At 46.5% G+C, this 25541-nt stretch overlaps 1 protein-coding gene and 1 pseudogene across 2 annotated transcripts in view; one reads left to right on the top strand and one right to left on the bottom strand.

The window, feature by feature from the left end:
- DAGLA (diacylglycerol lipase alpha) overlaps positions 1-25541 on the bottom strand; it is a 321198-nt gene that overhangs the window by 251893 nt on the left and 43764 nt on the right. The gene's annotated exons all lie outside the window — the stretch shown is intronic.
- On the top strand, positions 3324-7863 carry LOC146857849 (28S ribosomal RNA; annotated as a pseudogene).

Genomic DNA, 25541 nt, shown 5'->3' with positions numbered 1-25541 from the left:
ATGTTGTGAGCCTGACCTTGGCTGCCTCCCAGATGGTGCACAGGATCCCACCATTCACTTGTGCGCCAATTGGCAGAGCGGTTCGCAGCTGCCAGGTGCTTGTGTGAGGTCCAGGCACAGGGCAAGCTCCCAGAGGACCTGACTGACAACTGATGGACAGGATCAACACGGCCCAGGGCTCTGGAGAACAGCAGGGGTGAACTTGGAAGAGCTGTCATCCGGCAGAGGTGTGCAGGACCCAATGCAACAGAAACCTTGCAGGGACAGAAACCACACATAACCATTATGATCTTGTGAATATGACTCACATAGCAGCCTGAATGGCAGAATAGGTGGGGCCACGTGAGAACTCCAGCTACTCTCTATACAGCCATTAGGCCACTTGAAGTACCTAAATGGATACCCAGCTGTTGTGTGCGGTTATCACTTCAAAGGGTAAACAGGAGGGGAGGGGCCTCTTAGTGTTCATGACATGAGTCACTTTAACGCAGAGGGTGACCCTAGTTCTTCTCTTCCAGCCAGGATGACCTGGGACTGTGACCTGGGACTGCAGTCTTGGCAAATTACTCTCGACACAGAGGGGTCAAGGCTTGATTCCACAGCCGTGGTGGGTGGTAGATGGACATGTGCAAGTGTGTCAGCCCTTCCTTGCTGCCAGGTTATCTGAAGTGTGGCCAGGTAGGGGTTCAAAGTCATGTGGTCCTGCATGCCTGACCAGGTGAGCCAGTGGCAGAGCTGCCAGTGGGAGCCACTCAATGGCATCACTCAGAGGACCCAAGTCCATCTGGTCGAACCTCACCCCGCGAACGGTTCAGTCTAGTAGTGGCTTGGGAATGCAGCCCAAAGTACATGGTAAACTCTATCTAAGTCTAAATAAGGGCACAAGATCAATAACCATCATTAGGGAAAGCCAAAAAACTGTAGAGTCTGTGCAGCCTGTTTGGAGGATACTGCAAAGGCGGAAGGTGGTTTGCCCAGGAGTAAGGGTACCCTTCACAGGACTGATGTCCCGAGGCATGGTGGTGCACCACCGCTGATACTAGGTCAGCTAAGGTTTCGGGGTGACAGGTGGCTCTCCACGCTGGGGGAGAGTGTTAAAGTCCCATGGCAGCAGGTTTTATTGTGCTCACAGAGAACAAAGGAGATTGTCTGCGTCCTACTCCAGTAACCGGCCAGGTTCTTCTCAGGGGCTGCTAGGCAAGGAAGGGGCTCTTTGCTCCCAAGGCAACTATCGACTGGTGCGGACTGTTCTCGGAGTGCCCTGAAAGTGTTGTGCCACTAGGTGGGGAGGCATATGCTGGATTCCAGGGGTTGACAGCAAGGTTAGTAACCCACTTGACCCATCTTGAAACATGAAACAAGTAGTCTAACACATGCACATACCTTAGGGCCAAATTAAATGATGAGGGGCACAGAAGGTGAAAGCCTGCATGGCTTGCTAAGATGGAGTCTTGTCGCAGCTTCACCACCTGTCCATCTTACCCGCTCTGTTAGATAGGGGGACCCTGACAGCATCGTGCCGCCAGGCAGGAAGAACTATTCCAGGTGCCATGGGTCAACAGAAAAGCTACTGCTGCTAGAGTGTTTGCTTACTCACCACCTCAATTTAGATCCTTGTAGGCGGCGCTTGCAACGCCATATTATCGGGAGGTGCCTAGCTCCCAGGAGTGATGACATCTTGAAGGGGTTTCCCTTAGTTTATTTCACTGTATGTGTTGTATTTTACTCACGCTTATTTGAGCTTGTTATTGGTTACCAGTAGACTCCTGTGCCAGGAGAGCCTTAGACAGGAGCCAGGGGTTGCTGGACCCTGTTTTTTAACTCCCCTTTAATTTACCCATCTTGTTTCTTGTGCCAGCTCACAGCGTTTCGCGTGATCCAGGCACACCCATTGCTGTGATGAGGGGCTAGTTAATTGAGCACATAGCGCGTTCACGCCAGAGGCAAGCCAGTCTGCGTCCGGAGCGCAGCCAGCCATCATGCCGGTTTCCACCCAAATTTGATGCGCTACACATGCAATACTCTACTAGCGCTAAATCCTCTAGGTGAGTGCCCTTGCTGCCCCGTATCAATCCTATTGTACTTAGACACGATATTAGCTTCACTTGCCAAATCTGTAAAGCACAAATTAAGCATTCTGCTGTTACCCCTAATTCTCTGCCTAGAAGTGCCAACAGTCTTCAGTCAGAGCGAACAATGTATCCCCACCTACATCTCATTTATCCTGTGCCCTCGTCAATTCGAGGTCTCTGATAAATCATAGCGTGGAGTTCAATCTCTTCTTAGATACAATCCAGTTCTGGTCTTTGTGACAGAAATATGGGTAGAAGCTACTACCAGGCTGATCTGCAAATGGCTCTGCCTGATGGCTACACCATTCTTCGCTAAAACCTCATAGGTAAGAGGGGTGGAGGCCTCGCTGTTATTCACTAAACCACCCTCAAAGTTAAAAGCTTGCCCATCCCCACTCCACTTTGTGAAGCTCTATCCTTCCATATAGAACTCATCCACAACCAGATTTTCAAAAGGACACTAATCTATCGTCCACCAGTCCTTCGTTCGACCTTTACACAACGATCAGCTCATTGTTAGAAGACAACATACTACAGAAAGACTATAGTATTCTAGGTGATTTTAATTTTCACCTCAAGACGCACGACGATGATGAGACAGCCCCTCGGCTACAAACTTTGTCTGCATTAGGTCTCCCTCAGTTGGTTGCTGGCCCGCGCACCTGGCAGGACACACCTTTGATGGCATTTTTTCCAATCATTTATCACTGGCTAATGTCACTACTCTCCCCTCATTTGGTCTGATCACAGTGCAATCTTTTTTGACCGGATATCGGGTCCATCAGCTCTCGGGCCAGTGGCTTGTCCAACCTGGATCTTCTCCCGTCGTTGGCACCAAATTCAGGCTGATCTGGTGACTCACCTACTGTCTCACTCCCCACCGAAATAGGACACAGATCATGAACCTGCGGCCAGGCAGTACACCCTGTGGGAATGTGTTCAATAACTGTCCTACACTACCCTCCACTTCCTTCTCTGATTTACAATCTCCTTCTCAGAGGCTTATTTTCAGTAATTTAGCTGCCCCCGCTAAAGAGGAGGTTGTCAACCTAATTCATTTGACTAATTCAGGTTCCCCTTGTGACCCCTGTCTGCCGCGTATTGCCTCGCTGGTAGCGGACACCCTTGCAGTCAGCTTGACTGACATTTTTCAGCATATGTGCTTCTCTGGATCTTTCTCTTCAGTGTAGAAAAAGGCCACGGTTCTGCCTCCTATTACAAACCCTTCTTTGGACCCATTCGATTCTAATAACTCTCGACCAACTTCATGTCTACCCCTTCCAACCAAGCGCAATGAAAAAGTGATGGAAAAACAGCTCTCAACTTATATTCTAGCTAACAACCTTCTCAATGACACTCAGTTTGATTTACGTGCCGAATACAGCACGGAGACCTCTTATCAAAGCTACTAAAGAACTCTGGTCATTCTGGATCAGGGTGGCAGAGCGGCGCTCGTCCGACTCGATCTATCAGCAGCCTTTGACAGTGAGTCATGGGCTGCTGATAGACCGGCTGGACTGGATTGGGATTTCTGGTGCTGCTAAAAAGCTGCTCAGCTCTTTTCTAAGCGGTTGGGAACAGTCCGTTAATTTGGATGAGTTTGAATCCAGTGCATACAGTCTGCCTTATGGGGTCCTCCAGGGGTCTTCGCTCACCTGGGGTGTCAGAGGTTTTCTATTTAATGCTGCCGAAGTCTGGAATGCTCTTCCACTGTCAATTAGATCACAGCCCAATTATCTGCATTTCAGGAAGTCTCTAAAGACATGGTTGTTCTCTTTCTATTAGATCTCCTGCTTAGCTGCACTCTGGCTTCGACTAGCTAGCGCCCATGGACATTCGAGTGCTCATTAAAAATATATAACATAACATGTAAGTTGCACGCCTGACCTATCGTGAAACATGGACTAAGGAGTCTAACACATGCATGAGTCTGAGAGCCAATAAAAATGCTGTGTTTTAGTGAAGGTGAAGGACAGCATGAGCTAGCTGAGGTGGAGAACCCTATGCGGCTTTACCACTGCCTTGTCTTGCCCACTTGTTAGGTAGGTGAAGCATGAGCGTGTGCGATAAGACCTGAGAGAGGGTGAACTACTTCTGTGCAGGGCAACGCAAGAGGAACCTCCTGTGGAGGTCCGCAGCAATGCTGATGTGCAAATCACTCATCCGGCATGGGTAAAGAGTGAAAAACTAATCGAACCATTAAGTAGCTGGTTTCCTCCAAAGTTTCCCTAAAAATAGCTGGCACTCAGAAACCCCAGTTTTATTGGGTGAAGTGATTGGAGGCCTAAGGAATAAACGGCCCCAACTTTTTCTCAAACTTTAAATGAGAAAAAAGCCTGGCTGACGTGAAGGGAGGCATCAAGTGCAATATCTAAAGGGCCACTTTTGGTGAGTAGAACTGGCATTGCCGGATAAATGACAGCTTAAGGCACCTCAAGCCAATGCTCATCAGAACCCAGAAAATGTGTTGGCTGATAAAGACAGCAAACCAATGGCTATGTTAATCGGAATCTGCAAAGGCGAGTGTGACAGCTCACCTACTGAATTAACTAGCCATCAAAATGCAAGGCGCTGGAGTGTCGGGCCCATATCCCGACGTGGTCAGCACTGAGAGCCCCTCAAGGTAGGGCGTGATGACTAGGAGTGCCAATGCAATGAGCATGGAAGATTGGGGAAAGGGCCCAGGTGGAGCCACAGCAGGTGCAGATCAAGGTGGTAACAGCAAAAATTCACTCCACAACTCTGCTGAAGTAGAGGAGTCCCATGTTGAACATTGGTCATTAAGTATTAAGAGATGGCTTCACACTGTTCAGAAGGGAAATGTGATGTTCGATAAAAAGGGAATCCGAGTGAGATCCCCAAACCAGATGTAGCAAAGACTGGCAGCTTCTAGTGAAGTAGCACAAATGATCCCCAAATAGCTGGTGGGAGCCCCAGGAAGAGTTATTTTTTCTTTGTGAAGGGCAGGGCACCCTAAAATGGGTTTGCCCTAACAGAAGGACTGAAGCCTTGGAAAGCTTTGCAGTTCTGAAGGCGCTCTGTAAGCTTTACTTTCGGTAGCTGGTCCTTTAAAATATGAGGGAGAAGGTGTAATGGGCCATACATATATCACATAAGGTCTCGAGGGATGTCAGCCTTTGTCATGTTGGGACAATGTAGGTAAGGTCAGTCAGCAAGTCACATCTGTAACGTTGGTATAAACACTGGCTTGAAGGCCGGGGCCTAATGGACAGGAATGTGAAGGGAAGATATGTGCCACTGCTGGCTTATGAATATCAAGAAGAGAGAGATGAAAAACCAAGAGGAGCTATTTAATTTCCCCTGTTCAGATATGTATAATCAAGAAGAACTGGCTCGTAGTTGAAGCCTTTAGTTTGTGCTTGGGAAACCGATAGGTTTCTTAAGAAAGCCCTCACCCACCAACCTAGTTGGTGGCATGCTTTATCATCGGGTCCCACCCAAGGCGCAGAGCGCATCTGGGTGTGCTACGACGCCTGAACTACAGCGGAGCTGTTTTTTTGGTGTATATATGTTTGGTGCAATGATTGGTGATGTTAAAACTATCTATAGGGTCCTCTTCAAATGATAGAAGTAATTTTAATAGTGGGGCCCTATGACAGGGTTAAAAATTGGATCAGGCGGATACGTGTAGAGCTTTATGTTTTGACCCAGGTATCCTAAAAACAGGTCTACATTTTTCAGCCAGACTGTGTAATATAAACACAACTAATTTTGGCAAGGTTTTGTGCGCAATCATAATCATAATAATCCCTACAGTCCAATATATCAATTATCACGTTGTGTGCTCCAAGGTATGGGGCAGCCACCAATACCCCAAAAGGTTAGGACCAGAAACCAGTCCACAATGTATACACGGTTTATCCTGAGCATCACTCCATATATATAAATCACAGTCCAATCCGTCCTTGTTCCAACTGCGTTGTTTTTATTCCATCAGTGCTTTTAACCCCTTCCCTGCTCATGACGGAACCACTCCGTCATGAGCCACGGACGCCGTGTGCTCATGACGGAGTGGTTCCGTCATGCTGCGGCCGTTGGCGGCCGCTCCGCCCACGCGGCACTGATTCCCCGCCTGTGCGGGCGAACAATGCAAGTGGGCGGAGTCGTGACGGAACCACTCCGTCATGAGCACAGCTCGCCCATGACTCATGACGGAGTGGTTCCGTCACGAGCATGGCGGCGCCGCGCTGACCCCAAACCCCCCCAGCGCCGCGGCGGAATTCGTGCCGCGGCGAAGGGGCTAAGCGTCTTCTCCAGATGCACATCTATCCACACCTTCTTCAAATGCACATATAGCCAACACGTGTTTCGTCAGGTTGGATGCGTTTGCATCTCTGACTTCATCAGGGCTTAACCACGTTTTTTCGTTTTAGAAAGCGCAACACTCGTCAGAGAGTAGGCTGCAATCTACCATCTCCCAACTACTTATCGGCGAATTTACATAGATCATAAAGTCATTTCTCAGACTATGAAGAGTAGAGAGTACTCCAAACTCGTCAACCGGCGTTGAAACGTGGTTAAGCCCTGATGAAGTCAGAGATGCAAACGCATCCAACCTGACGAAACACGTGTTGGCTATATGTGCATTTGAAGAAGGTGTGGATAGATGTGCATCTGGAGAAGACGCTTAAAAGCACTGATGGAATAAAAACAACGCAGTTGGAACAAGGACGGATTGGACTGTGATTTATATATATGGAGTGATGCTCAGGATAAACTGTGTATAGACTGTGTTATATGCTGGCTTTCGTCAGGACCAGGGCAAAAAATTTGTGAACCGGTGAATGGGAGTCCTCCAAGACCGGAGTGTGAAAAGTGCGCACACGCTAAGGTGCGAAGGGCTGGAGAGAAACTATTAGTTTCCTACTACTACTTCTTTGATTTAGTAGTGTTAGTGAAATTACAGACATTTTTCAATTTTACGACATGGATCCCGCAAGGGGGCAGTGCCTGTAGTCACACGATTATCAAGGTCCACTGTCCTTCATTTGTACCGGTTGCAGCCTTTAGTAGGGATCCCGAGGATCTGGCTTAGACGTTGTCCTGAGAGGAGACAGTGGCTCTGAACTTTCCTATGGATTGCTCAGCTGCAGTGGTTGTTGCCTGTCTCGTGCTCCTCGCCAGTTGACGCCCAGCAGTTGGTTTCAAACTGATGCGGATAAGGGCAATCTGACTGTTTAATATTAAAAAAGCATGACAATGGTCTGAGGCGGGTGTTGACTCAATGTGATTTCTGTGTAGTGCTCTGAATGTCAAAGTGGAAAAATTCGAAATAGATGGAGTAATTATCATTCTCTTAAGACAGCCAAACACCTTGTCATCTAATTAGTGATGAGCATGAATGGATAAACAAATATTTCCACCGTCCTCACCTATTTTCTAACAAACCCACAGCTAAAGGATAGGGCTTCGCAGAATCAGCAGGGAAAAAGGATCCCACTGTGCTTGGGGTTCTTAAATCAGCCTGATGCTTATCGGCTGTGATCTACTCCAAGGACAGTGGCAGAAGGGGAGTTTAACTGGGGTGGTAGACCTCTCAAATGATAATGCAGGTGTCTGAGGGCAAGGTTAGGAGAACAAAACCTCCTAAAGGTCTGAAGGTCAACAGCTTGCTCGATCTTGGTTTTCAGTATGAATACAGGCTATGAAAACAATACTTGTCAGAAAAGTTACCACAAGGATAACTGGCTTGTGACCTTGGTAATCTTGCGATAGCCAACTTCTAGGCAAGTGCGTACAGTTACTTACTTGGGGACTGGCTTGCGGATGTAACAGGGACACAACAGGGCCACCTTCATCGTTCCTGATGCACCAAATGTTCATAGGGAACCTAGTACTAAATCAATCATAGACTACCTAATTGTGGATCAGGGTTTTGGAAGTAGCAAACCAGCTACTTTACAGTGAGTTTGGCGAAGCCTGCGTTGACCCCTGGATACTAGTCTCCCAGAGCGGGGCTCCGGGCACTGACCATAGCCACCTTAAGTACAAAGGGCAGGGTGCAGCAAAACTTTAGGGAAGTCTTGTACTACTCCTGGGTATCAAGCTTGGAGAAGTATAGGAACACAGTGAAGCCAGTGCTGATGTCTGGGACCCGATACCCTGGTCAGGGCCCCAGTCACCAGCTGCTCCGGAAGACCAGCTCAAATAAGGCCCAGCGAGAGGACAGTAAAGCCTGCATGAATGCCTGGGGACCGGTGCCCCTGATTTAGAGCTTCAGGTTCTGGCCAGAGCCATTCTCCCTACCTAGGCACAGTACCACCAGGCAAGGGTTCTCATGCCCCTCCAAGTTCACCGGCTCAAAGAAGAATAGTGAGAGGTGCATGAAGTCCAGCTGAACCCTGTGGACTAATGCCCTAAGCCAGGGCTTCAGGCACAGACTGGAGACAGGTTCCCTAATCAGGGAAGTCAAATTTTATATTAAGGCAGATCCAACCAATGGACAAGTTTGAATGTGCCATCTCCGTGTCCTGCCCGGGAACCACATGTTCCTTCTCTATACTAGACATCACTAGCTAGGCAGGTTATACAAGCAAAAAAAGACAAATTCAATACACCACAGAAGTTGGGTTCTCCTAACAAAAAAATGCAAAAGGAAGAACCCATCAAAGTAGTTTTTCACACACGGATTCTGCAGTGAGCTATATGCTGTCCATATTCCTTTAACCGTCAATCAATGCCAAATGGCATCAGCAGGACTCCTAACGGAAGCCTGATAGCTAGGTGGGAAATTTAGGAGAAATGATGATCCAAGGACCAGTTAAGGTAGTTAATCTATGCAAGAGACTTTACAGGGCAAGTTCAAGCTATCTATTCAAGCAAGCATTTGCTTAAGAACCCAGAAAAAGTAATGGAGTCACTTGGTCTTGGACTGGTGTTTTTTGGCGCCGATAATCTTATTGTCACCTAAAAGCAGCTCTTGGTGCGGTCTTGAAACAAAAGTGTTTATGGGGCAACACCCTAGGAAAAGAGCAGTTTAACTTAGTGATTGCTGGCGAATGTAGAGAAAGTTTCCTTGCCAAGAAATTGTTCAACCCTTTTGGGAAGCGGAACTAGGAGTCGTCTCACCTACTCAATAACTTCACTGATCACAAATGTATTGGGAAATCTGGGAGCAACCACAATCACCTGGCACTCTTAGGTCTCAGAGACTGGGACAGGGTGAAACAGATATTCAGAATTAACATTGAGAGACTTAAGCGGAGATGGATGGACACAGTTGAAGCTGCCTCCATGTTTCAAGGTCTGTGTCTCCCTGTTATGACATCCCTATCTCTCTATCGCCCTTTCCCAGAGTACGTAATTATGCATTTGTTCACACGTCAGCCGTTAATCTGTTGGTGCACAGGGTTTCAGCTTTGGCTGATGCACAAAGATGAATAAATACAAATGTGGATGGAGGTGTAATGGGCCTTACATATATCACATAAGGTCTACATTGTCCTATTTGAAATTGGTATCAAGACACTAATGCTGAAGTGATGCAAATAGTGTTGCAGATAGAACAGTACGACAGCTAAGAGATGTGCCAGTGTGCAGCAATGTGTAACACCCCCACCACAACCCTTAGGCAAATGTAGGGCAGCTCTCCCCCGTCACTGAAAAAAACAAAGGTTACAGGGATGTTATAGTTAGGTAATAGAATTTAAAAAAAACCTTAGAAACTCGCTGAAAAAACCAAAGGTTTCAGGGAGGTTATAGTTGAGGTCAGATTTAACGTGCGCAAAACCATTGAAATACAGCAATTATAGTTACCTGAGCTAACTATAACTTATGCACCTGCATTGCACTGCATATGACCTCACATATTACATGACTCATGACATGGTCAGTGACATCACTGGTGACATCACTGATTTATTTTTTTAAATATGTTTTTATTGTTTTAAATAAAGCTCATTGAAATTCAATATGCAAATAATAATGCAACCAGGTTAACATGCAATAAGGCGCAGCATGAACTAGGGCAAGTTCTAATGGCAGGTAAATGTTCATATCGCTACAATTCACAGTCCTGGGAACCGCTATCTACAAGTCCCTGCCACCCATCATTCCGATTTAATCAAAATAATCCCTCTTGTCAAAAGGTCAAAAAGAAGATATACGTGCCCTCTCGTCATTAACCTGGATTGCTGAAATGCAACCCCCCCACCCTTCTCCTGTATCCCACCCCCCACCCTGTTGGCGTAACAACTATATACATTTATTCATGAATACATGAAGCAGCTGCATTGGTAATAACCAAAATTAATGTTAAGCAATGACACAGCTCTCATCTGCCAGAGGTAGCCCCCAACAAGATATCATAGTGCCCACCTCTCCAGGATAGGGGACATCCTCAAGGCGATCCATCTAATGCTGGTGCGTCCGAATCAGAGTTCGTGTCCAGTATTTTTAATAATACCACCAATGTCGCCCAGGCCCTCGCCACCTACATCGCCTTTTCGCTGTTGGTGCGGGTCGCCAGCTGCAGTCTCGTAGTCCCCTCGCATTCCGCCCACTTAAGAAATTCAGCTTGCCATCTCCGATAGCTAGGACCCTTCTTGGCCTTCCAGTGGGTTGTGATTTACCTCTTTGCCAGCAATTGCCCTAGATCTATGAATTTACTCGTTACCTTGTTCTTAGAGGTGTGAGGAAACCAGCGTAGCAAGCAGAGGCCTATGGTGGGTTCAATGTCTCTAGCTGTAACTTCCTGCAGTAGTGTTACCACCTCCTCCCAATATGTTCCCAGCTGAGGGCGCCCCCCACATCATGTGTAAGAAATCTGCTCCCACTGTATTGCAGCGCGGGCACATTGCCAAATTCACTTTAAACTGCTGGTTAATTTTTGCTGGTGTAAGATAAACCCTGTGGAGTATATAAAAATGTACCAGTTGGAAGCGCGCGTTCGTCGGACTTTTCCATGCTCGTTCCAGTATACTCGACCATACTTTCTCAAGGATTTCCTCTCCCAAGTCTTCCTCCCATTTTTGTCGAAGTGGGCACAGAGGGGAGTCTCTCGTGTGTCATTCGACGGTACAGACACATAACCGCTTTAATGGTGCCTGCTGCCATAACTACATATTGACAAGCCATGGAAGTTGGAGGTTCTCTCAGCCCCTTCTTCCAATGCGCTTGAACGGCTGTCATGAGCACCATATGCATCAAGTAGTCCCCTCAGGCCAGCTCAAACCTGTCTTGCAATTCCTCATAGGGTTGGACAGCTCCACCCTTGTATAGGTCCCCCATGGCGATCAAGCCTCTCTACGCCCAGTCATTCATCACCCCCCCAATCGCCCCCGTGCGGCAAGGCAGTACACATTACCAGCGGGATTTCGGGGTCATATGGTCGCGCAATGTGTGCTCGCCGTTGGCTTCTGTTCCAGCAAAGTTTAAAAGTCACCATTTCTCGGGTGAGGGAGAAGGTCGGTAGCAGCAACTGCAATCCAATCGTGACAGCGACAGTGTAGTAGCTTGATTCCTACCCATATCTGGCGGGGCCCGAAATGTTCGTGCAACCGCCTGAGTGAGCCATTGCAATTGCGCCGCTAAATAGTACGTTTCATAATCTGGTACTGCTAAACCGCCCTCGGTCTCAGCATTAAGTCAAGTGCCACCCTCTGCCTTCCCGAGGACCAGAGAAACCCGAACATCATTGACTGGAGCTGCTTAAAAACAGAGGTTGGGATCCAGACAGGGAGCGTTCTGAAATAATATAGTAGCCTTGGGAGCGCTATCATCTTAAGAAGAGCCACCCGCCCGGCTACCGAGAGAGGAAGCGTGCCCCAAAACTCAATACAACCCTTGAGTCCCCTAATTGCCCTACCCATGTTGCCCTCCAATAAGTCAGATTGAGCATAATAAATATGGGTACCGAGGTACGTCAGGCATCGCCGCTCCCATTGTATGCCCTGAGTTGTCAGTGGACCTTCAGTCGTTGGTGCTGCAGGAAACAACCGAGTCTTAGCCCAGTTTACTTTAAGACCAGCAATGGCACCATGGTCAGCCAACAGAGTCTTAGCACCCTAAAGAGCGTCTTCCGTATTCGCCAAAAACATAAGGAGGTCATCAGCAAAAAGTGTGATGTGGTGGACTTGTTCACACACCCAAAGTCCCTGATAATGCAAGCCCGTCCTGGCCTGTGCCGCCAGGGGCTCCATAGCCAGGGCGAACAGCATTGGAGATAGGGGGCAGCCCCGTCTCGTTCCCCGGCCCACAGCACAGGCATCCGAAATGATCCTGTCCGTTTTAACCCGCGCCGTAGACTGGCGATGCAAAAGAGCCGTCCAGTCCACAAAATCATCCCCCAGGCCAAAGCGCTGCATCACCTAAAACAAGTAGTCGAAAGCCTTCTCAACATCTACTGCCATCACAGCAGCAGAGGCCTTGGCATACGTATCAGCATCCAAAATATTAAGGAGAAATATTAAGGAGGCGCCGCACATTCTGAGCTGTGTTCCGGGAAGGTATAAACCCTGCTTGATCCGCATGTACTAATTGCACCATATATGGAAGCAGACGAGCTGCCAATATCCAACTTAAAATCTTCTAGTCGGTAGTCAGCATTGACAACGGGCGGTAGGCCGTCCGGTCATGGGGAGGTTTTTCCGGTTTTAAAAGTGGTATAATTACTGCTTGGTGAGTAGTGGCTGGTAAAAGGTGCTCTTTTCGTACGGTGTTATATAGGGCTACTAGTCGAGGAGCAAGAAGGTCAACATACATACTGTAAAACTCCACAGGCAGGCCATCCGCCCCGGGGGTCTTTCTTCAGGCCATATGTTTGATTGCTCTGCGAACTTCCCCTATAGTGATATCCTATCCCAACAGCTCAGCCCGTTCCCTATCTAATGCTGGAAGATCTACCCTCTACAAAAAGTCTTAAATGGCCTCCCCGCTGAGGGCCACCTTGCTCTGGTATAAGTCTGTATAATAAGCCCAGAACTGATCATTAATCCCCTGCTGCGTATAATGGATTTCTCCATCGGTGCCATGAAGCTCCAATTTTACCGTGCCCATTCTTGCTGGGTTGGCCAACCATGCCAGTAACGCCCCAGACTTATCCCGCTCCTCATGAGCATGTGTTACGTATCTTTTATAGTCAAAGCAACGCAGCCTTTCAACTTGCACTGCAACCTCCTCTCTAGCTTCCACTAATTCCTGGTGGCGATCGAGGTGGTTAGGTCTCTCCCTCCCTAAGCCTCTGATCTGCCCTCTCTAGGTCCTGCAACAGCACTTGCACCACTCCCCATCTTATTCGCAATACATTGCCCTCTTATTACGCTTTTAAATGCGTCGCATTCCACCACCAAGGAGGAGGCGGTGCCAGTGTTTTCCTGAAAATAATGATCGATCCCAGTCCCCACCATCTTGCGAAATACCTGATCTTCCAATGACTCTGGAGTCAGGCGCCAAGTTGGGATACTAGGGCGTCCTGGCAATAGGTTGATGCGCAAAAGCAGAGGAATATGGTCTGATAACGTTCTGGTGAGGTACGCGCTGTGCTGAACCGCTGCGTCTACGTCAGGGTAACAGAGCATCGCATCTATTCGGATATGGAGGGCATGCAGGGCAGATAAGAAAGAATAGTCCCTATCATTCGGATGGTGCGCCCTCCATGTGTCCACCAGCCCCCAGCTATGCTGCCAATCTCGCCGGAGCCTTGATAGATTGTGGGCTGGTGCATCCGGGAGAGGCGGGTGAGATCTATCCAATGAGACATCTGTGACAGAATTAAAATCTCCACCCATGAGGACAGACCTGGTCAAAAATGGAGCAAATTTCCCTGACAAGTGCGTAAAAAAGGCCGCCTGCCCCGTGTTTGGAGCATATATACTGGCCAGCACCACATCCCTACCATTCAGACGGGCCGCCACTAAGATGTAACGTCCATCCCGGTCTTTTAACTGGCGTGTGGGTTGGAAAGGAACTCCGGCTCAGACCCAGATCAACACCCCCCTGGCAAAGGCAGAAGAGGTTGTACAAAAAACCTGCCCTCTCCACCTACGTTGCAACGCCACATCTTCACTGTGTGCAATATGAGTTTCCTGAAGGAAAGCCCGTTGGATTCCCCTACGCACTAAGTATGCATGTATCTTATGCCTATGTATCATGGTATGCATACCCCTGACATTCTAAGTTATATACTTTAGCTCAGAAATTGAACCCATGACATCGCTCCCCTCCGCCCAGCAGCAGCATGTTCAGAATAGTTACGCCAACACCCCTGAGACATCCCCTCATTATAAAAAGAACAACAACCCCAACGCCCCCACCCCAGGACAAGCACTAAAAAAACTAGGCCCCATCCAAACAGTCCAAAAACTAACTGCCCTCTAGTGGTTACAGAGGAACAAAGGGGAAAAGTGGCCGTAATCCGGTGACAACCGTCTGCAAATGTAGGTGAAGTCTATCGTGCTCAAGCCCCATGATATATATCACCCCCCTACCCCCGGGACACTTCTCCTCCCTAAAACCCATGTACACACCCCTCCCACTGCGGCCATCAAACAATCTAACAATCACAATACACTCTATGCAATCCAGAGATCCCCAAAACCCAAACCTGCTCATGGACACCTGTAAAGGAAAACTAGTTCAGCAATCATATATAGACCCAAAGAAAACCCCCACACAATCTCGTCAGCCGTGCCCGGCGTGACATGTGGCAACTGCAAGCTACTCGCTTTGGACCCATCAGTGTCCGTGTCCTCAGGAGTCTTGTCTGATTCTGTGCCAGCTGGCGACGACTGCTTCCGATCTCGGAGTAGTTCAGACACTGCCCCCAGTGCCTCAGACCTCTCCTTCGCTGTCTGGGAAGAGCTGGGTGTCTTCAGAGTGGTAGAGCATCGCCTTGGTCTGCGATGACGCTGAGGCAGCCGCACCGGGGAAGCGTTTTGTACGTTTCAAGCCAGTCCCATGCCTCCGGCGGGTCAGCGCAAAAGTGAGTCGTGCCATCAAGGATAATTCGAAGCCAAGCCGGAAACAGAGAATATTGAAGACCCTCATCTCTCAGGGCTCTCTTAATGGCCAGGAAAGAAGTGCGGCGTCGTTGAACTTCTAGCGTGTAATCCGGGAAAATTGAGACCTTGCTATTATCCACCTGGTAGTGACCAGAGTTTTGCGCTGTCCGCAGGATGAGGTCTCTGTCTTTATAGTAGAGGAGCCTGGCCACCACCGGGCGCAGCAGCCTGCCCGGGTGTTGTGGGCGAGCCGAAACCGATGAGCTCTCTCCATGGTGAAAAACTGGGTCAACTCCTCTGGCGCCACCGTGTTGCGGAGCCAATCCTCCAGGCATTGGGTCATGTTGGCCCCCTCCACTCCTTCAGGCAGGCCCAAAACGCGAATGTTATTCCTCCGATTACAGCCCTCAGCATCTTCGGACCGTTTTTCCAAGGCCAATAACCTCTGAGAGAAGCCCCCTACCTGTTCAGCCAGGGATTTCTGTGCCAGTTCCAACGCTGCCAGGGTCGCTTCGGTCTGCTCTACCCTATCCGCCAGCTTGGAGTGTTCAGCACGCAGCAGCCCCAGACCCACCGACACCGTGGCTATGTCTTGATGTAGGGCCTCTCTCTTGTCCGTAATGGTCTGCAAGATGCGAGCCAGCTGCTGCTGTACTCCTGGGTCCACGGGCCACTCGGGCGAGTCTTCCTGCCCCAGGCAGTCATGTTCTGGCGGGGCCAACGCCTGTTTCCCCCTAGGCTTTCCCATTGTGCAAGGAGGGGCAAAGGCGATCCCCACAGTTCAGGCTGCTCACCACTCTACGCCTCGTTGCTCTCAGAGGTCCCCCTGCATGCAGTGTGGTACGCGATGTACATGCCCCCTGGATAGCCACCTCAACACAGCTTGGATAGCAGTCCCGGCTCACAAGTTGTGCATAGCGGGCTCTAAGGCAATCACTCCCACCACAAAATCGAGGGTCCGAGAGCCCAGTCCGCCGGCGCCGTCCCCGCTTCGTCAAAGTCCTCTGCGGGGGATGCCAACCAGCACAATGTCCGCACGTACCCTCCAAGCAGCCAATACTAGCAAGCAGTCCGCAGGTCGAGTGTGGGAGGGACGCCTCCCATGACACCAGTGTCCGGCACCCCACTGGCCCCCGCAGAGGCACTCACCCACAGGCGCCAATTGCAGGCAGGGGCCTGATCCAGGATCCTCCCGCGTGGTGGTGAGACCTAGTCCGAGTAAGCCAAAATCCACGACACCGGGGCTCGGCAATGCAGCCGCTGCGTCACTCGGTTTTGCTCCGCCCGTATCCCGCTGCTCAGCTCACCAGTGTGTGGTCACGATCAGCAGCAGTGGAAGGCCCTCAGCCGCCCAGCAGGGTTCATCGCCATCGAGTCCTCCGGATCTGCTTCCAGGGAATGCCCAGCCGCTCCGGTCAGTCACACAAGCGAGGCAGGCCAGGCTCCAGTCTCCGCTGCCGTATTGCTGCTTTCTCGAGTATGCCCAGAAGGACGGTCCCCCGCAGGCAGCACCAGCTCCAAGCGCCGCTCTCTGCCACCTCTCGCGGCCGCTGGCCGTCTCACTCGGGGGGCGCGACTACTCAGCCAGCCCCCGGCACAGTAGTTCGTCGTCCGGCGCTATCTTGAAGACAGGGACCAAAACTTTTGCCAGCCGTTGCTGCAGTCCAGCGCTCTCAGTCCCCCAGCGATTGCCCCCGATCGGCTCTCCGGGCTGCGCACCGCAGCAGAAGGGATTATGCTTCACCCCAGAGGACAGGGCAGCCGGGAAAAGCTGATAAATCAAGAGGACGGCGCAGAGCTCCAAGCACACGCGTCCGCTGCCATCAGGCTGCAAGCCACGCCCCCTGGTGACATCACTGAAGACATCACTGATGAAAATCCGCTCCTAGCTGGCGGGAGCAGTTTTCCTGCTCCTATCTGCTGGGAGCAGACTTACAGTTTGCTCTCGCTTGGGCGGAGCAGTCATAGATTCTGTTAAGCGACAGCAAACTGCTATCTCCCGAGCGTGGGCACCTAGGGACATAGGACTCGAATTAACGTCCCAGCCAAGGAAAGTGTTTTGTGGATGCTCTAGTCCCTTTCGTTCTGTGAAGTTCATATGGCTTTTTTCTTCATCAGAGGCTTTTTTGGGGTTGATTGGATCCAATCTTGGACGTGGTAACTGCCTGAATCCCTTGTTTTGTGCCTCCCCTGGACAGCTGCCTTCATCTCTATGAACTTTCTTAGCACCATATTTTAGCTCTATATATACACACAGAGCACTGCCTGAATCCCTTGTTTTGTGCCTCCCCTGGATAGCTGCCTTCATCTCTATGAACTTTCTTAGCACTATATTTTAGCTCTATATATACAGAGCACTCCTTAAGTATTATCTTGTGGGGACTACTCTGTTCTCACTATCACTTTGAGTAAGCGCAGCTACATCTTGTTTATGGCACAGCTTTGGCAATCTTACTCATATGCACACACCATAACATTTCAAACATAAGCCACGCTGCACTCGCATACCTCTGTACTTCAACAGAATTGAATACTTAAGCAATCTATCACTCATTTTCTCTTTGAATTCATGCAGTATTGCAGCAGCAAAACGTATTAAGAGCGTAACTACAGTTTCGACGCATGGCATTCAAATATGGGCCGCAGAAAACATGCACTGGTCCATCTAAGACACTCCATGGAGTAGCATGCTACACATCCGCAAATATCCTTTGGTGCCTTTTAGGAGTAAAAAGCACTGTATAAATAGAACTACAATACAAAACAACATATCAAATTTTACAACACTGTGAGGTCAAAATAATGACAATACAGAGCCAGGCAAATCTTTATTGTTATAACGTGTCCCCTCCTCTGTAAACATTCAGAGTTTACTTAGACCCGGATTCAAATTTGTGTCTTTTTTAATTGGATCCATGCGTAAATGGATGTTTGCACTTGGATCAAACTCCTAAGTTGTGCACCAGTTACCACATTCTGCGATTTTCTCCTGACAGATTTCACCAGAAAAAGCCTGAGGAAATCTATCAGGATAAAATGCTACGACAAATGCAAAACCTGCAGTAAATGGTGTGGTGAACACCAACTCCACATTTTAGACTTCATTCTGAGTTGGGGTAATCATGAAAAGTTAATTAATTTTCCCAAAATATAGCCAACACCAGTGTAGCAGTAATCAATATGCGCACTAATTATCACCCAAATCCTACATAACTTAGTCTCCCAATCTGTCTTTGTGCTTCTATCGTGATGATATTCAACCAGTCAGATGCATAGCTTACAATATCAAGCAATCACCAACGCTTGCTTTACTCGTGCACTATGACACCATTAAAGAGGATAGCTAAATACATAATCAAGATCATGATATTGATGATACACAAAGACCGCCAGCCTCACCTGATATGTCACATGTTCTGCCTACTATAATCTTGTAGACCATGCTTATAGGGAGAATTAGAACCTGATGGACAGTCTGCAGATCTACCAGCAGGTGATAAGCCCATGGTCTCTAAAAAGAGCAAATCCTCTGCCCGATTGTCAGAGATCCCCCACAGAACTGGTTGAGATTTCTGGGCTAAGAAGGCAGCCGCCACAGCGGCATTTCCTTTAGTGCAATGCAGGCATGAGCAGAACACGCCATTTTTAAAACACCTGCTAGGCCTACTTGTATGTAATGTGAAAATAAACTCTCAAAGCAGTAGTTTGTTTTCTCAGCACAAAACATAGATGGCCTTACGTGTAAGGAACCTTTTTCCAGTGTGCGGGGGTCATTCTACATTTCCCTACATGTATCCACCAAGCCATGGCTGTTATGTATTTTCCGTGTTTGCACTCCCTCCAGTTGGAATGCACCCTGTCTTGGCATTTGTAAAATAGTGGACTATTGATCTTTATATCTTTTCTGAGGTTGCTTTGCAGTTCAGCATAAAGATGCCTTAAGGCATTTGTTGCACTTTATAAGTAACAACTCAACTCATATCTTGCATGTTTAGGTGTGCATTATATTAGCCATTAAACGCAGCGCCTGTGGCAATTTTGGAAGAAATCCAGCAGAAATGATGCTTTGTGGCTCTTGGTTTGGAGACAGCTCAGGTATGTGAAGCCTGAACATATGATTTATGTCTAAACAGAGGCATACCTAAATCTCTAGGATCAGTTTCTTAGAGTGCAATATAAAGCAGATGTAGAAATTGCTTTAACGTATGTTTTTTGTGTTTTTCTCCGGGTTGGTGTCTATGCAGAGGCAGCACAACAGCACTCCCCTAATGTAGGCATTGAATCTGTGAGTCCTGCCATATCAAACTTGTGTACTTTGTCAGCAAAATGGCTTCTGAAACCTTATTCTGCTGTCAAACTAAGCCTGGGCCCGTCAAAAGCAGCATAATCCCGATACTGGAAATAATAAATTACCAATGAAAAATTATTGCACAATGAAAACACTACTTGGTGTACTATTTGTTCCAATGTTACAATGACACTTGTAACCATGATGATGGAGAAAAAGAAAGACAAACATTGCAACAGGAGTAGAAGGCCTGGAGCAGCCGTCATTGGGACAGAGCCATTGCACTGTCTCAAATGAAGCACCCAACAATCCAGTGCTCTAATGCAGCTTATACTTGTAGCAAGGCAACACACATTTCCATGTGGCATTTCAGACTGTGTTCCCCAAATTAATTGTACAGGTCTATATAGCATGCACCCGACCCAAGCCTTTATAAGAGGCCAAACAGCATGTTGGCAGGAAGACAAATGCTGTATTTGGATGTAGATGGTTTCAGTATAAAATTCACTAGCGTAGAACTGATAAACTATATGCACATTTATTATAAATGACTATCCTGAAAATCTGCCATGATCTTGGCCGTCCTGCCTCTACTCTCTATACACCTCTGGCGTAGCTAACGGCTGCTGGCATCCTTTCATGTACTCCACATTTATAAGTTGATTTTATGGCTCAGTGGGAGAAATGATCAGGCGAATCACCCAACTCTTTCCACAGATGCCATACTATTACCACGCGTACAGGACCACCTCCATCACTTCGAACACTTCTAGCACCACGATGCCTCATTAGTGCAGCAGTGCTCCAGACAACTTCACAACCAGGGCCAGCGGCACAAAAACCACACCCTTAGGGAAAAGAATCGATTTGGCTTCGCTGAGCAGCAGACCTGGAGGCTGGCACATAAATGTGGCGCCGTGATACGAATTGTAACACCTTGAAACTTTTCAGCAGCACCCTGATGTTATTGGCAGGATGATTGAAAAGATACAGATTGGCAACATCCTGGCACATGACGACAACACCTTGAAATATTTTGAGCATTAGCAAGACATACCTTGGAAAAAAACACTGACATGATAGCAGCATCATGGGAATATGTGCGCATCACTCAGATATACTGGACGCAGTCCAAAATATAATGGAGGCAATTCTGGAAGTGTTTTATTGGGTGCAACTCTTTTAAAACATTTGCAGAGATGCCACGGGATTCCAGCCAAGCCTCGACTTCAGACATAAGTAAGTGGCTGCAAAAAGTAGCATAAAAGCTAGACGATGCAATTTAGGGCCTCAACTTTCAGCCTGCTTTTACTTCAAGGTCTGTGTGTCCAGTGCTTCATTAACCCCAACCTACCACCCCCCCCCCCCTCCTCCCCCGAAGTACCAGACAAATGGCCGACAGTAGAGGGTTACAGTGAAGCTTGGATGGCTGTAGCCTTTTATAGTCTGAGCAGGAATGAGAAAGGCGGGAGTGAGAAAGGTGTGGGATCAAAAGCTTATCTTCGAAGATTATATCGTACCCTCATCCGCTGCCTGGGATCCCAGCTCAGTTTCACTCAACCTAATGAGCTCGGTAGGCTTTCATTGTTCCCAATCGACAGCACCACTGCTATCCCGATGACAATGAGAAAATGCACGCTTTTCTTAAAAATAGAAACTCATAAAATCGGTGAGCTCTTTAAAGCCCTTGCAAATAATTCTGCTGACTGTGTAACAGGTCTAAACACACTAAGATATTCTGCACGATTTTACATTGTTCTGTAGCACTTCTCCAAGGAAACGCTGTGCATATATGCATGTAAAGCATCCATACGCATGTTCCACAATTATTCTTTAACTTGCAGACATGAGTTTTGCATCTACTTCAATGTCTCCCTGAGCCCCCCTTTTTGTGCAGTGATTTGCACACCTACAAATCCCACTCAATGCTCATTCTTCCTCTTCTTCCGCGACACGGGGACGGCGGACTCTGCCTGGTGCATCACCTAACTACTGATTTCCATTTATTGTTGTGAAAGCCATGTACCCCAACATTGTAGACATGGAAGTATTTAGATTTACAAAAAGTGTAACGACTACAAAAATTCTGTCATGGAATGTCTTAACTAGTCCAAAAACGTTAACTCAAGCTCTGACTTCAGATGTGGACCATTAACATGGACACAGTGGTCACTAGACAACGATCATGTCATCGGGAAACTCATGGGCTTTACAACTGCAGTCTCAACCAGGAAGACAAAGAAAGACTGCCCTGATAAAATTCTGAAGCCAGCTGATCAAGGTCAGGGGTCACTACTGGTGATGCTTTAACTATCTGCCACCTTTGATGTTATTGATCATGGATTGCGCAATACAAAGCTTATACAATAGAGCAGGATTATGAAAGGTGACCAAGGGCTGGTTACAATATTTCCTGTAGTAACAATGCACTTGGGTTATCAGTCATGGTGATGTAATAGCACTGGTGAAATCTAGTTGTGGAGTGCCTCAGGTCATTCATCTGTCACCATACTCTTTCACATACATGTGCCCCTATATAATTTGCTTTTAGAAAGTGGTGTGAGGCTTCACATAAAGCAAGACAACATCCAGTTGCCTGAAGAGGTAATATCTAGGACTATACCCCATTACTTGAAGAGGATTCTGGAGACAGTGTCATGCCATATGAAACAGAGGGGCAGGCTCTGAACGTCCACAAAACGGAACTAATGTTAGCAGGCTCTAGAGTAAGCACCCCTAAACTGGGCGCGGAGTACAAAGTTTCGAAGATAGCAAATCTGAAAGAGTTTCTAGGAAATTTGAAGTATGAATTTCTCAATCAGTGAAATCTTTGGGCTTCTTGCCTGAGGAACAGATGCCTTGAAAGAAGCATGCTAATAAGATCATTAGTACATGCATTTTTAAAAATCGATTTCTCGCCAAGATGCAGCCTTATCTCTGGGAAAAGGGTAGAGCAACTACTGAAAGAGTCGTAGTGGGCTCCAGCATTTATTATTACTGTATTATGTTTCTGGCCACCCCTAAAAAAGTGTTTAGTAGGAAACAGCGTAGACAGAATCATGCAGCTAGGGTAGTGACCAAACTCGAGTATAAACAGTGCAATGGCTTAGGTGGATGAAAGGGTGAAGCGTAAGGCTCTAATTTCAGTATTTAAGGCAGTGCAGATAGAAAAATCTAGAAAATAGGAAGCAAGAATAGTTCACTATGTTCAGTGAAGGATAAGGATCTGCTGATTGTACCTCAAGTAAAACATGTTTTTTTTTAAAGCAGCACTGAAGTCAAAATGATTTACCTTGAAGGTGCAATATAATGGAATTTGTTCCCTGAGGAAAACAGATGACATAATATTGCCATATTTAAGAAGAATGTATAGAAACAATTTTTCACATAGTTCACAAAAACATACGAAAGTCTGCGCTAACAACAAAATAACACTTTTTAATGCCTTAAACAGAGCCCACTGTTAAAACTGTAACCTATGTATGACAAGCCTAGATCTGAACTTGGTACAGGCTTGGTGTCGTGTCCTCACCAGGGCTAAGTCGACCCGATTAAGCTTCTAACCTGTGACCTGCAGCAGTCACTATTCAATTCAATGTATTTATTAAGAATTTGGATCTCCAATGAGGTCCACACAAAATATACACACAATTATTGCATAATAAGCATGTTAAAAGGCAAACTCAGTTCATTCCCACAGTAGATAGGATAGCATACAAAGACAGACAATATATTAAAATTCCAGTAAAATCACTTCAATTTAAAATCCTTCATAACCAGTTCTGAATTCTCCCTTATGCAGCAAAGTAAAATGTCCACAGCAGATGAATGCAAGCAATGGCACCGAATGAGCAAAAGGTAGGAAAGAATATTCATCATTCTGACAGAAAAATTAATTACAATACCATAGTTAAATCCTTTACCACAACAAGTAAATTGGGTTAAATACATATGCAATTTGTGAATATTGAAATACCATGCAATAGCAGCTTCACAATGGATGCAATTTTAGATAAAGTGCATCATGTAGCAGCAGAAGGTTATAGACCAAAAGAAATTCTAAGTAAGAAACTAACGCATTTATAACTAACAATTAGTTTTCCCTTAGAAGCAATGGTTAAAAAGCAAAAATACATCCCAATTTTTGTGCAAAGAACAGTTAAATAGCAGCAGTAGTAACGTGCAAAATGTAATCCAAAGAGTGCTAAATCCATTAACCTTAAGAAGTACAGAGGCCAGGAACTTAAAAGCGTAATTGTGAGGAGGGCCATGTATCTCGTGATCAACAAGCCTAATCATAAAGATACCAAAGAGCCCGACAGATAACAGGTATCAAATTAAATGATCATAAGCCATGCCATTAATCCCCCTTTATATACATATAATTAAATAAGGTATGTACAACTAAGGGAGGGACCTACTTAAGTAGGATATAATGAAGACAAAAAAATATATATTCATAAACTCCTTAAAAGAATTTTAAAATTTCTTACACGCTATTTCATTCTTTGGATAGAGGAGAAATTTGCAGGCTGGTGTTACATTTTTGATGAATTTTGTATAAACATTGGTCGAAGCCATCGATGGCGAAATGGTGACAAAGCTGGGCAAGCAAACAGAATATGATCAAGATTCTGAATGCCCAGATTATATCTGTTACAGTTTTTTTTCCAATTTTCATAGAGGGGGACCAATTTGCTGTTAGATAATTTAATGGCAAAAGAGCCATGCAGCATAGAGTAAGCCAACGTCAAACATCATTATCTAAATCCCCAAATAAGTATCTCTGGGAAACTCTCAAGGTACATGATAGAGCTATTATCTTAAGCCTTTCCTTTAATATGCAATACTTACATCTATCTGTTAACTAACCATACAAATTGTGTGATTTTATAAAAAGATTTAAATTCTAAAAGCGGGAGTGAAATCACGGACTCCTATTGTGCGCTGAACTAATTCAGTGCCAAGGTGAAGTCACGGGAAAAATAAAATATGTAAGTTGTTCCTCCAAGAATTTATTGACACATAAAACCCCTTAATGTGTATAACTCACTATTTTTTAACTGGTATTCCCAATGTAATATCCTGGCTAAGCCTTGAATAAATGAACTTACCAAACCACATTCCAATCTAATAGCGGATATCGGAACCAGAGTATTAAAATTACATCACTTGCGTAAAATATGGCCTTCAGTCTTATCTAGGAAACTCCAGTCTTTTACTGGGATAGATTCAACAGCATATAACAAAGTGGAGGGAATTTTTGCTTTAAAAACTGTGAGCAAATGTAAGAAGTGTCTTCGACCCATTGCGCTTTAAAATATGCGGAAACCTTTTGTATGTGTTGCCGCTTTATGAGAACTATGTTCAATACGTGGCTTATTCTTTGTATTGCCCGTTATTACTTTCCCCAGGTAGAGAAAGGAATCTACAATCTCCAGATTTTCGGAACCAATTCTCCAATCAAAATTACACAATTTTCTTCTTCTCTTACATTTCAGGATCAGAACTTTACTTTTAGAAATATTTATCTTCAGAAACTGTGCCATTGTCTATTTCTGCAGTGATGTAAACTTTTTATTCAGCCCATTAGGGGTCAGGCCCCTAATTACAATATCATCTGCTTACATGAGACATGCAAAAGGGCGACCGCCTATCTTCGGTGCATCTCCTTCGAAGGGAGAAAAGCATTTGGGTAAATCTGCTACATACAAAGAGAAAAGTAGCGGGGCACGTAGACAGCCTTGTTTCAGGCCACTTCCTGTGGGTATTACAGTTGATAGGCCCAGATTTCCCCCTATTGGCACCAGACACCATGTTCGTGAGTGCAGGGCAATAATTAATTATAACAATTTTTACCTTATCAAAGGCTGTTGAAAAAAATATATATGCCACATATACATATACATTTCACCTGCGGAAAAAAGTGTACTCCTCCTCTATTAATTTCAGCATACTAATGTTATCCAGGGTGGGGTGATTATTTCTGAATCCTGCTTGTTCTACGTTAGGTTATGTTATACTACATTTATAGCGCGCACAGATACTCTAGAGTGTCCCGGCGCGAAATGCTAGTAGAAGGAAGCGGAGGAGTCTAAACATAACAGGTTTTAGTGAAAAAGTAGGGTTTTGAGATGTTTCTTGAACAGTCTAGTGTCTTGAATGTTGCGCAGTTCCAACTAAGGGAATTCCAGGCTACCCGGGCAGGCCAATATATAAGGC

This window comes from Triturus cristatus, chromosome 3_2 (genome assembly GCF_964204655.1).
Source record: "Triturus cristatus chromosome 3_2, aTriCri1.1, whole genome shotgun sequence".
Taxonomy (NCBI): Eukaryota; Metazoa; Chordata; class Amphibia; order Caudata; family Salamandridae; genus Triturus; species Triturus cristatus.
The sequence above is the reverse complement of the archived record's forward strand: the minus strand, read 5'-3'. Positions and strand labels throughout refer to the sequence as shown.